Genomic DNA, 12,779 nt, shown 5'->3' with positions numbered 1-12,779 from the left:
CGCGTTACTCTGTTTTTATATTTATATCTATCAGTCTCCTTTTTTCCCCCTGTCTCTGTTTCTCTCTTTCTCTCCTCCTCCTCCTCTGCGCACTCTCTCTCCTTTAACGATTATTATTACTCTGGTGGGACTACAAGTTCTAAATAATAACCAAAGGTAAGTCGAAAAGAATCCCTTCGATTTTAACAGTGAAAACAGAAACCCGATCACTAACTAAAATACTAACATCTCTGCCGAATAATATTCCATTCCATCCTCCGTCATTGCAATAATTCGCCTCCAAAAAGATTTCCTCTCTCATTCCACATCAATTAACTTTTCAATATGGCTGCTTGCCTTCTCAGATGGTCTCTCTCTATGTGTCTGTGTACATATATATATATATATACACACACATATACATGTATATATATGTTGTGTCTGTTAAATATGCGTTACATGTGTATGTATTTTATATAGACATCATATTTGATGCGTATATATCGTATTTGTCTGTTATATTTTATATATATGTCTTACATTTTACACCACTGGGCTTGAGACAGTGAGTGTATATGAAATATATAGATGTCATATTTCGTGTGTAATATATTACATTACTACGTAATACATGGCTTGCGATTAGTATCTGTTATATATATATAGTGTGTGTGTATATATATATATGCGAGATATAAATGTGATCTTTTATGCCTCTGTCTGTGGTGTTTGGTGTGTGTATATTTCAGATGTACGTATTGTGTTCCGACTGTGGATGATGTGTGTACGTATTCTGTCTTGGTGTTATGGCTTGTAAGTGTGTGTCTATATATAAAACAATGACATTCCTTCGGTATTGGTCTACTGAGTGTCTGTATGAGGAGACGACGACGTCATTCACCCTCTTTTTTTCAGCCTCGCCTCTTTATCTATGTCATAAGGAAAGGTTGTGGGGGTGATTGACATAAGCCTACCAATATCGAAGGACTGCCAAAACATTTACAAGGAAAAAGTCGGCACTGACTTCCAAATTTTGGATTGCTCGCCTCCGTCTTACTAATATATATATACATATATATATATATATATATATATATATATATGTAGATATATATAAATGTGTGTGTAAATATATGTATTCTGTCTTGCTATTATGGATGTGATGTATGTATGTATTCTCTATTCGTCATTGATGGTGTATATGTATGTATACACACACATACATGTATTCTGGTTTGCTATTATCGTCGTCTAGGGTGTATTTTTAGTAGTTTTTGGGATAGTCATCCTGCGAAGTCCCATTCCTCGTGCAAAAAAGAAGAGATTACGAAAGTAAACGGGGCGTGGGAGGTGTGTGCAAAAGCATTGTCGAATTTTTCGATTTATATTGGAATCGAACCCAAGAATATTAGAAAATGAAAGCGGTGGGGGGCGATCGGGTGGGGAAACTTATCCTGTTCCTTTCCGCCAAAGTATGGGACTTCGAAGGACAGCTTTTCCCGATTCACCTTAAACTTACTGTTGTCAGTTATATGTTTTATGTTGTGCGTGTGTATATATATATATATATATATATATATATATATATAGGTGTGTCCGATGTATGTCTATTTTTACATTTATACTACTTATTGTGTAATATGTCAAAATATATATTGTATTTGACATGTATGTGTGTGAGATAGTGCTAAGCTCAAGGCAGCCGTATTGCAGCAGACATGATGAAAGACCTTCCAAATGTGACCACTTCGTCTTTCCATGTATCTCGGACTACATCGGTTCATTATGTCCTTTTATTTGAAGACAGTATGGTGTGATTTGAGGAAATTTGACTGCCATTTCTTGTAGTCCGTGTTGAGGCATCTTACGTGGAGGCTGCTTGTTTATTTTTTTTAGCCCCGGGGTCATATTTGGTTTGAACAGATATAATCAAAGACTTTCCACTCGTGATCACCCTGATTTTTTTTTTCTGGACATAATTTATTCAGGGCTAAATTATTCAATGTGGCCGTCCCGTTTCTAGGACAGGATGGACTTTGACGGGAGACTGCCTCTCGGGTTCGATATATACTGTGTGTGTGTGTGCAAAATATTGTAATTGTGTGAGTGTGTATGCCTCTAGGTTTGTCACTATATGTCTACGTTGTTTAATGTATTTATTATATGTCTATATTACTAACTTGTCCTTTTGGATGTCTCTACATCCTATAAGCTGTAATAGATTTTAATTTGTCATTATGCTCCGATTTGCGTCTACACACACAATCTGTTTGAATAACCCCATACATACGTATGTACGTGTTTTCTTTAAATATTACGTCACCGAAGACTAATTCTTTGAATTTGTTTGAGTCACATTTTCAGCGATAAAAAGACAGCTTTCATTTAGATATCGTTTTGTTAAAATTAGTTCCGTTCAAATGGAAATAGACATAGAGTACTTGGTCTCACTTGGCCATATTGCTTATATATTATTTATAGGAATTTATTTTTGTCCAGTCTGTGTCGGTGTTGGTATTAAATTGGTGTTCCTGTATTCATCACGTTTTAGATATTTGGTTAAGGTGCGTTTGTGTGTGATCTTGTGTCTACGCCTGTCAGATTTACCTGTATGTTTTTATCTATACTTGTGATCAGATGTATGTCGATATTTAGGTGTATAGACCGATATCGAGTATTGCTAAGTGATAGGTAATGTTCGAGGGACTTGGAATTTAATATAGTGTGTGTATATACACACACGCATAAATATACATACAGTGTTCACTGCTGCTCATGGTAGCATTACTTTTTTTTTCCCTCTCACTTTTCTATATTTGTCAATTAGTTGCGTTCACCTCCTTCCGATATTTCGTTTCCTCATAACTTTCTGAATGTTCTCTGAATGAGTGAAGTGATAGAAATGTGTCTGAAATGATTATATCCACCCTTCCTAAGTATTTCGTTTCTAACCCACGCACCTCTCTAGAGGTGCCCAGTGTATTCATATCGATTCCAGTACTTGACTGTTACCTTATTTTTTATTGATCCCAAAAGAATAACTTCGACGGAATTTGAACACTGAATATTAAAGGGCCACAACTACTGCCAAAGCATTTTGTTCGACGCTCAACTGATCGAAATATATTGCTTGCTTTTATACTGTCCCATCGAATCCAACGTTGATAAACTACCTTCACCTTATGTTTTTGTATCAATCCCGACACTAAAAACCCCAACCTAGTCCTTCTCTCATACAGCTGCTACAAATAAACTAATGAGGGACACTTTCGACGCCTCCAACCTATATTCTCATCTGACACACACACCCTTCCTTCTTTCAAACAACTTACAATTTGATATTGGTTTGGCACTAGATTGCCTATTAATTTTGATATCTCAAACTATTGAAACTAGGAAGGTCAAATGAGTTGATTCCTAGGTAAAATATATTTTTTAAACATTTGTTTTCGAGATGTTTTATGTTGCCAAGTTATTATGTTGGACATTTAAATTAGGTATGTCATTTGTATTCAACATGTCAGATGTTGGAAGAGCTTCAGAGTTTATGTAAAAAACGAAATCAGTTTGACGAAACGAATACATACAGACATGGCTATAAATTATCTATCTCTCGTCTACGCTTTGTGTCGGACACGATGACGGATGTGTTGTATAACTCGTTCCATCATTATTGTGCTGTGTTCCTAGTCAGTCACCTGCTATTGTACCCCCAATAGTGACTTGATAATGGTTTGGGAAGGATTGTTTTGACATAACTATTAGCAACTCGTGAAGAAAAGGGTTCAGAATTGACTGGCAAAAATTTAGCAAAAAAGTATGAAATATTTGGAAGAAAATTCCTTCACTCGTAATTCTTGTATAAAAGCCCAGGAATACTTGACCCCCCCCCAAAAAAAAACCCCACTTTGAAAGGGAAATAAAATCCATTCAATTCTTTGTCTTTTCTCCATGAGGTGGTGATAAGATATTCCAAAATTTCGCCGGCTTCACACGGTTCGTCCTCTCTCAAAAAACAATTGACAAATATAACATTTTTACCGAAAGAATGCTACAATTTCGATATTGGTGGTTAGACTAATTAGTTCTGTAAAATACATACAAATTGGTCGTATAGGGAGAAAATGTCCAGGTTATTGGTTGATGTCGGATCGAACTCTTCTTTCCGACCTTATTTACATTGTGTGTGTGAGGGGGGGGAGTACTTCCAGTGGAGAAGAACTAAACGACTTTACAAGACTCAATGACTAATAGCTTCTTCGCCGGACAAATATTTCTTAGTCTGTGTGTTTTTTTTTAAACACCGCTTCCTGCCTTGAATGTGTTTGGTGCTTTTAACATCTGTTGTAGTTTTATTCACTTTGTTTGTTTGTGTGTGTGTGTGTGTGTGGATATAAATGTGATAGACACTAGAAACCAAATGCTGACATTGAATACAAACGTTTCGAATGAATGAACCTCTCTTACTCAATGTTACTGAACTGAGTGGGTGTATATGTGTATTGTCTGTGAGGGTGTATATTCTAATCTGTATAGGTCACTGTGGGTATATTATAAAATGGAGTGAAAAAGACCAGGGTAAAACAGGAGTTATGCAATATGGCCATGCATATATATACACACACACACACTAAGCGCATACCTGTTCTCTTGTTGTCTTAATTTTGAAACCTGTGTTGTTTTTCTTTTTCTCTCACCCTGTACTCCTCCGTTTTCCTTCAGATTTCCCCTCGATCTTGTTATTTACACTAATCTCTCACCCCACCCCCACCAACTTCTTTCCGATCTTATTCAGCTCCTTCTCTTTCTTTCTTTCTTTCTTTTAACCCTTTACTCCACTCCTTTTCTTATTTAAATAACAATGAAGATTTTATTTCATAACTTTTAACCTGTTCCTGTTTTTAATACTTCGATCATCAAATTTGATCCCAAAACCTCCTCATTTCCCTTCCTTGATCGATAATCTTCACAAAGTCGTCAGCTAATCTCGCCCCCGCAACTTTTACCTGTTCACTCGTTTACGTCTCTCTGCCGAGAAGTTCCTCTCAAACACCTACTTGTAGTCATTATTTAATCAATACATTCGGTGCTACCGTCTCCCCAAATTCTAGTTCTAAGTCCTATAGATCATATTTATCTCGTTTATTATCGATGTCTTTATTGAACAATGCGCAAAGTCAACCATGGCAAGGTTTGAACCCGTCATTTGAGGAATGCTTATTTGCTTTTGCTACCCTGTGACATCCCACTTTGGAACAAAGTTGTAAGGGAGTAGTAGTTGCTTTAATAGTTTTTTTTTCTAGTGAGAGATAAGTTTTGGATTAAATATCTGACTATCGCCATCTGACCAGTAAATACCAGTTATAGATCTGCTTAATTTAATATGCTAAACCCTTTAATTGATGTAGTCATAATGCCTGGGATAACATATAGGGCGTAGCTGGAGATGTGTACCCTCTCTCTGATTTTCTTTTCCCCAAACTTCCTTAAAAATACATTTTTTTTCAACGAAATTTCCCCAGAGAATTTTTCTTTCAGTTTTATCAAGATGATCGTATTCTATATTCTCAAACATGTTTCCGGAAAATTTAACTAAAAATCTGCATTTTAAAGAAAGTTATGGGGAGAAATAGTTGGGGGGTGATTTTAGTTATGTAACGTTAAGTGCGTGTTTGTCGCCCCCCCCCCCCAACGTATTTAAAGCACTAACGTCAATGATGAACTAAAGAAAGTGCTTGTTCCGTTGTTTTGCTACTGAGTTCTTGAAGCTTGGCATTTATGAAAGAAAATGAACTTTAGTGATGGAAATGTAGCATATGGCAAGGATTTGAGGTACGTTTTAGATACGAGATAAATTCGTAATTTTGCCCATTGGTATTGTGGAAATAAGAGGGTTTTGATTTGATTTTTTGTTTTTCAAGGTCTTTTTCTTGGAATATTCCTTAGATTTTCTTCGAATATGTATAGCTGTATTTTACTGAAGGTGAGCTGGCAGAATCGTTAGCGCGTCGAACAAAATGCTTAGCAAAATGTCTCCCTGTTCTTGATGATCTGTGCTAAAATTCCGCCGAGTTCAACTTTGCCTTTCGTCCTTTCAGGATTGATAAAGTAGCAGTCAAATATCGAGGTCGATATAATCGACTTACCACTTACCTTGCTTAAAATTGCTGGCCTTGTGCCAAAATGTTGATTACTGGACTGCGGCCATGCTGGGGCATCATCTTTAGAGATTTTAGTCGATTGTACAAACCCCAGTACTCATGTCATTCGGGTGCTTTGTTGAAAAGCTAAGTCACATGACCCGAAGGAACACCCAAAACGTTGTTGTCATGGATCAATTTTCACCCAAAGTTACGAAATGTTCTCTAAAAGGAAGTGACATATATGTCAGCCACGAAGCCGAGATATTTAAATTTCTTTGTTTTCAGTGATTTTTCCATAGTTTGACTGACATTCTAACCGTGACTGTCTCGTCTTGTTAAGGATATTATCTTTATATCCATCAATATCTAAGACCGTTGTTATTTCTGGCATCAAATGACTCATTAGCTCATTCTTCATTAGCTTAGAGGCGACAACAGATCGTTGTCCAGCCTTACCATCAGTGTTGCTTGGGGTTTTACTATGATTTGCCATTAAGAGAGATGTGATCTCGTGGCTAAAGTACACGGAATCAGCAATGAATCTTTTGGCAAAATAATCAATACAACACCAGTTGAGAGCAGAACTTGATTGATACAACTGTCTTCTCTCAGCTCTCTTGTGCAGCATGTGACCAACGGCAACTGGTCTACCTCCGTTTACTTGTTGCATTATAGTAATGACTGGTGTTTATTACAAGCTGAAGACTTTAAAGCTAAAGAGGGGGGGGGGGACTGCTTAAAAAGAGAAAAAAAAAAATAAAGATCACGCTTCATCTTTGGTCTGTTCTTTGTCTTGCATAACTATTCTTAACATGTATAACCATGTGTCTGTTTTGTTGGTGTTGCCATCTGCTGGAAGGAGAAAGCAGTGACTGCATTAAAAGGGTGGAAGACAAAGTATAATGGTAGGCAGAGGGGTAGGTAGTGAGGTAAGAGATTGATAGAGAACGACAATCAGGTAAGCAGTGAAATGTAGAGGGAAGATTGAGGGAAAGATATAGTGTAAGAGGTGGGGGGAGGGGGAAAGATGATAGAATAACAGAGGTGTGTGTGTATAGAGAGAGAGAGAGAGACTGGTATGACTTGTGAAATTGTCATTGGATGGAATGGGGAGTTGTTGGGAATGAAGAGTGGGGGAGACTTTGAGAAAGGTAAAGAGGGGTGTGTGTGTGTGAAAAGAAAATGGATTAAGGCTTGAAGCAAAAATACTGCCCCTTTTGGGACAAACCTGCCTAAGACTACTTTTGGGTCTGTGATATAAACTTCCTGTTTAATGTGATCTAAGTTAAAATCTTCCTTCAAAATTTTATGTTTGTCTTCCAAATATCAGCTTAATAATAATAACTGCTATTTTACCAAATTTCCCTTATTTTTAAAATTAATCGAAATAAAATCAATGCAATTCAATAGAAATTTGATAACAAAAGGGTTAAGACTTAGTGACAGGCAGCAGAAATAAGCTGTCATTCTTGATGAGTACTGTTCTAGTAAGTACCAAAGAACATAAATACAAATCATTGATCAGAAAAAGAATTATAACAAGAAAATAGAAAAAAGGTTCCTAAAGTTTTGAATCTTCTCTGTACAAAGTGCTTCTACACATGAGTTTCTGTATAAATTGAATCTTATTAGAAATTTGGGATGGGAGGAGGGAGTGTTGTTAATTGGATTTTCACTGATTGAGAATTGTGAAAGGTTTTTGTAGGCAAAAAAGAAGGGAAAGAAAATGAACCTAATCACAAATAACCTGCATCGGAACAACTGCCTGTCGGCACAGAGGAAGGCAGTTTCCGTTTAGTCTGCTGGATTCCAGGTTATTTGTTCAGAGATGTTCACAGGGCTGTGGTGGTGGAAGGGGCGAAAGATAACGCTTCATACAGACTATATAAAAGTTCTTTTTTTTTTCTTCTTTTCATGTAGTGTTGTGTGTGTGTGTGTGTGTGTGTGAGAGATGTGTTATTGCCTTGAAAAAGAGTGAACAGATTTCTTCGAAGCTCTTTAATTCTTGTATCTTCACCCCCCCCCCTTCCATACAGACAAGCTAACCGAAAGTTACTTCATGGTAGTAACTTTGTAAAAGGACAAATATTTTTTCAGTTTTTCTGGGATACTGATATGGTCTTATCAGGATGGGGGGTTCTTGCACAAACATTTCTACTTACATTCCTTTTCCAACAATTATTTTCTAGCTCCACGCCCTTCTCAAAGCTACTCACTATCACAGCGATTGTAATTTCTATTTTTTAAACAGTCACTTGTGTTTGTTCAGTTTCTTTCATATTACATGGCAATTGCGTGTGCGTGTATGTGTGTAGTTTGTATACGAGTGCATACTTGCACCTATTTCTTGTGTACTATAAATATATATATATATATATATATACACACACACACACTTGTGAATGTCTGAGATGGATATCCTTTCATTTCCATGAAACCTTAAGTAACACAAGGAGCCAAGTCCACCTGTTACTCATACAGTTCCATCTGTATTGAGTGCTACTTTTGTTAGGAAGTAGCACTCAATAGGAAGTGTTTTTTCGCCATTACATACTTCATTTGCTAATAAGAGTTACAAAATTGTACATGTCGTACAAAACATTTAAGATATTTCTGATTAGAAATTCGTCAAACAGAGAATTAAATAATTATTTGATTCCCTGGCTAAAGAATTTTTATCAGGAACTTTCTTACATGTTTACCTAACCTGTAAAACTTTGTAATTCCTATTAACAAATGAAACAGGTGTAATGGTGAATAAATAAAACCAAAAATTTGTCCAACTTCCTGTTGTGTTATATAATAACTCTGCAAATGACATTTCCAGAATTTCCAACTCTAATATGTACCTCACAACAACAACAGCATCTACATACTGGATTGTAATAGCGGAATAAACAGATGTGCTTCAAGAGGACGCAGTTTGCTACCTACATAAGTATATATATATATATATATATATATAATGTGCACATGGATGAAAATCTTTATTACAGTCAGATATTATCAGATTCTTATTGATGTCAAATGTTTCCAAATTTTTCATGTGGATAGCTTATCCCTCTACTTAAACCAATGCATTGTCTATAATCATTATGAACATCAACAAAGCAACTGACAAACTAGATGCAGTTATATGGAGGAGTTAGGGACGTACTGGTGTAATTGTACATATGTATACATGTATCTACATACATATCCATATGTATGTACAGTAATACCTCACATTATGAGGACCCAGCTTTATGAGACTCCAAATATATGAGTTTTTACAAGTTTTATTTTCTGTTTATGAGTTTTTGCTTTACGAGTATTCTCCAGGAATGAATTAACTTGTATATTGAGGCATTGCTGTAGAAACATTTGTTTATATGTACCTGTACATCTCTATATATTCCATGGACATGTTTATATTAATACATATTGTGTATCTGTATATTGATGTAGGTATTCAAAGATGTATGTATGCTGGTAAATGTTTAGGTATACGTGTATGCATAATCTGAAGTGACATGCTATTTTATTTTTTTTAACATAGATGTGTGACAAAAAAAATTCCTGGATTACTTTTTGATTTGATTCAGCTTTACCTGTCTTCATCTTAAGTCCAAATACTGTTGTGGTCAATTTTCTATTCTTCTGAACTTAAAATACTGACCAATTGTCTGCTGGGCATGAAGTTGGACTCTGTATTTCCCTTTCTAACAAATGTGGTCATTTGGTCATCCTTGATCAAACATGTCCCAGACCCATGACCATTATAATGTCTACTTGCATGGGTTAAATGAAGTTTATTGTGGCAAAGTTTTTTTTTTGATAGTTGGATGCCTTTCCTATCACCAACCCTCACCTGTTTCTAAGCAAAGTATAGTTTGACATATTTTCTAATGAAGGCTGGAAACAAACATCACATATCGACACTCATTTACAATTATCACATAACGTGAAGACAAGGAGAACCCCTCCCACACTCACAGCAGGCTTTTTTTCAATTTCTTTCGACCAGATGTACTCACAAAGCTTTGGTTCGCTTGGGGCTACAGTAGAAAATGGCCAAGGTGTCATGTAGTGGGACTGAACCTGAAACCATTTTGCTGTGAAGCAAAATTCTTAGCCACACAACCATACCTGAATCCATTATTGTATTTTTTAATTTATTTTATTTATTATTCATAGCTTATCTTTAAGATGGCCTTAAATTATATTAGTATTATTTTGGCTGCTATATCTAGCACATCAAACAGCCACACAGGTTCTCTCTTCAGCTTATGTAAGATATTATTGTTAGTCAGTGAGAGTTAATAGTAATCCGGATTAAGATATGTTGCAATATTCAATTTCCAATGTCTTACTGTTCTGAATTCAGGTGTTGCTGGGATTGACTTTGATATTTATCACTGTGTGGTGGCATTAATCCATTCCTTATCATCCTGAATAATTTCAGTGCCTAGTGCAGTTTGTCAAACCGTTTTCGTTGGTAGCCTCGATTCTGCTGGAAAAGATTAGTCTTCGGCTTTTAGTTTGCTCTTTAAAAATATTAATTATAACGATTTGTTATTATTCTGAGGTCAACTTTGCCTTTCATCTTTATGGGGATTGATAAGATAAAATAACCAGTCATGTACTGGTGGGGGTGATGTATTTGGCTCCCCCCCCCAAAAAAAAATTTGCTGACCTTGTGCCAAAATTTGAAAGAATTATTAGTCCTGCTGCCAAGGTCAACTTTGCCTTTCATCCTTTTTGGTTTTAAAATGAAAAACTAGTTGAGTGTTGGGTTTGATGTGATGCTTCCTCCTAAACTTTCTGGCCTTGTTCCGTAATTTGGAACTGTTATATAAAGTGGCAAGTTGGTGGAATCGTTAAAACATTGCAAGAATTGTTTTGCATTGTTTCTTCTTGCTTTTTAGTTTCAGAGTTCAAATCTTAGCAGGTTTTTATAAAATAACCCCAGTCAAATATATGTGGTATTGACTGTCCCCTTCCCATCAAGAATTGCTGGCCTTGTGCCTGAATAAGAAATCCTTATTAAACGTGGCAGCTGGTCAGAATTGTTCGAGCATTGGAAAAATGCCTTGAATGTGTCTTTTGGCTGAAGTCAACTTAGTCTTATTGAGCCTGAAATAAAAGGCAAAAGACTGGTCGAATACAGAGGTTGATGATATCCACCAACATCCCCGCCCCTCAATTGCTGGCTTTGTGCTTAAATTTGAAACATAAAGCTGCAGTGCTTTTCTGTTATGCAAAGTATGAGATAACCCTAGTAGTGTGGGACCCTGTGCTTTTGGTGAGCTGTCCTTGGTTTCTTTAATGAAACACTTCATGTTCATTGACACTGATTATCTTTGAATCCTCCATCATTTGAGTTTCTGGGTCCATAACAAAACCCCCCCCCCCAAAAAAAAACTTGGTTATTTTGCTGAGGGCAGTAGTGTCTAACTTTCCCATCAACTTTAGTGGTTTGCAGAGTGCCTGCCATTCTAAAGAGCTAAATGTTGTAACCGTCAAATGCATATGAATAATACAGTTCTATATTTAAGAGATGAGGAATTATGCACATTATTTACAGTTGACGGATATTTGTCCTCATCTTGTTTGTCGGTTGATATACCCTCCAGCCTTCATCAGGTGTCTTGGGGAAATTTCAAACCTGGATTCTCATTCCTAAGGTATTTTTTGATGTTGTTATTATTAATATTATTGTTATTATTATTATTCAGGTCACTGCCTGGAATCGAACTTGGAATCTTGGGGTTTGTAGCCCGTGCTCTTAACCACTACGTCATATGCCCATGGGCTGAGTCTCTACATCTACACTATGCCATCATGGGCATATGGCGTAGTGGTTAAGAGCATGGGCTATTAACCCCAAGATTCCGAGTTCGATTCCAGGCAGTGACCTGAATAATAATAATAATAATAATAATAACAACATCGAAAAATACCTTAGGAATGAGAACCCAGGTTTGAAATTGGAGTATGTTCCCATAATAATAATAACATTGATCTTTTCTGATTCAGATCAGAAATCTAGCTCAGTTGGTAACATAAAGTGAGGACGTGAACCAATGATAGAAACTTGGATGACATATCTGATGAAGCTATTTACTAGATATAACCTGATTTGCACTTGGTTACTAGTATCTACATATAGTAGTCAGTGGGGGGGGGTTATAGTATAATATTTTCAAGGGAAAAAGAAATGTTTTGAATATATTTTGGCATAGTTATTATCATATTTGGAAATATATACGGAACTCAAATCAGGGTTTATATGCACGCACACACACATATATGAATATGTGTCTGCTTCACCTTTTTCTCTTTTTTTTTATTTATAAACACTCAATATGACTTGAACTTTCAATAATATATATTTGTTATGATCTTCACCAAACATTTACATTGATATTACAACCTGAAACTCATTTAAATTTTTTGTAAACATTTGATGGTTTAAACATGTTTGTCCAATTTTTACCTCTCCATTTTTTTAAAGATATTTTTACCATTGATAAACAAAATCTTGTCAAAACTAGTTTGATATCTGAATAAATCTATTTAAAAATGACCACACGTTTTTTTAGATTCAGGTGCATTTTCAAACCCCCAAACAAATTCTCCAATATATATATATATATATATATATATATATATATA

At 35.8% G+C, this 12,779-nt stretch overlaps 1 protein-coding gene across 1 annotated transcript in view; it reads left to right on the top strand.

Annotated features, from left to right (window-relative positions):
• LOC106869563 (lissencephaly-1 homolog) overlaps positions 1-12,779 on the top strand; it is a 62,885-nt gene continuing 50,106 nt past the window's right edge. The window contains exon 1 of the mRNA XM_014915355.2: positions 1-156. The gene's annotated coding sequence lies outside the window, so the exon portion shown is untranslated. The remainder of the gene's footprint in view (positions 157-12,779) is intronic.

This window comes from Octopus bimaculoides, chromosome 25, assembly GCF_001194135.2.
Source record: "Octopus bimaculoides isolate UCB-OBI-ISO-001 chromosome 25, ASM119413v2, whole genome shotgun sequence".
NCBI classification, from domain to species: Eukaryota; Metazoa; Mollusca; class Cephalopoda; order Octopoda; family Octopodidae; genus Octopus; species Octopus bimaculoides.
The sequence above is the reverse complement of the archived record's forward strand: the minus strand, read 5'-3'. Positions and strand labels throughout refer to the sequence as shown.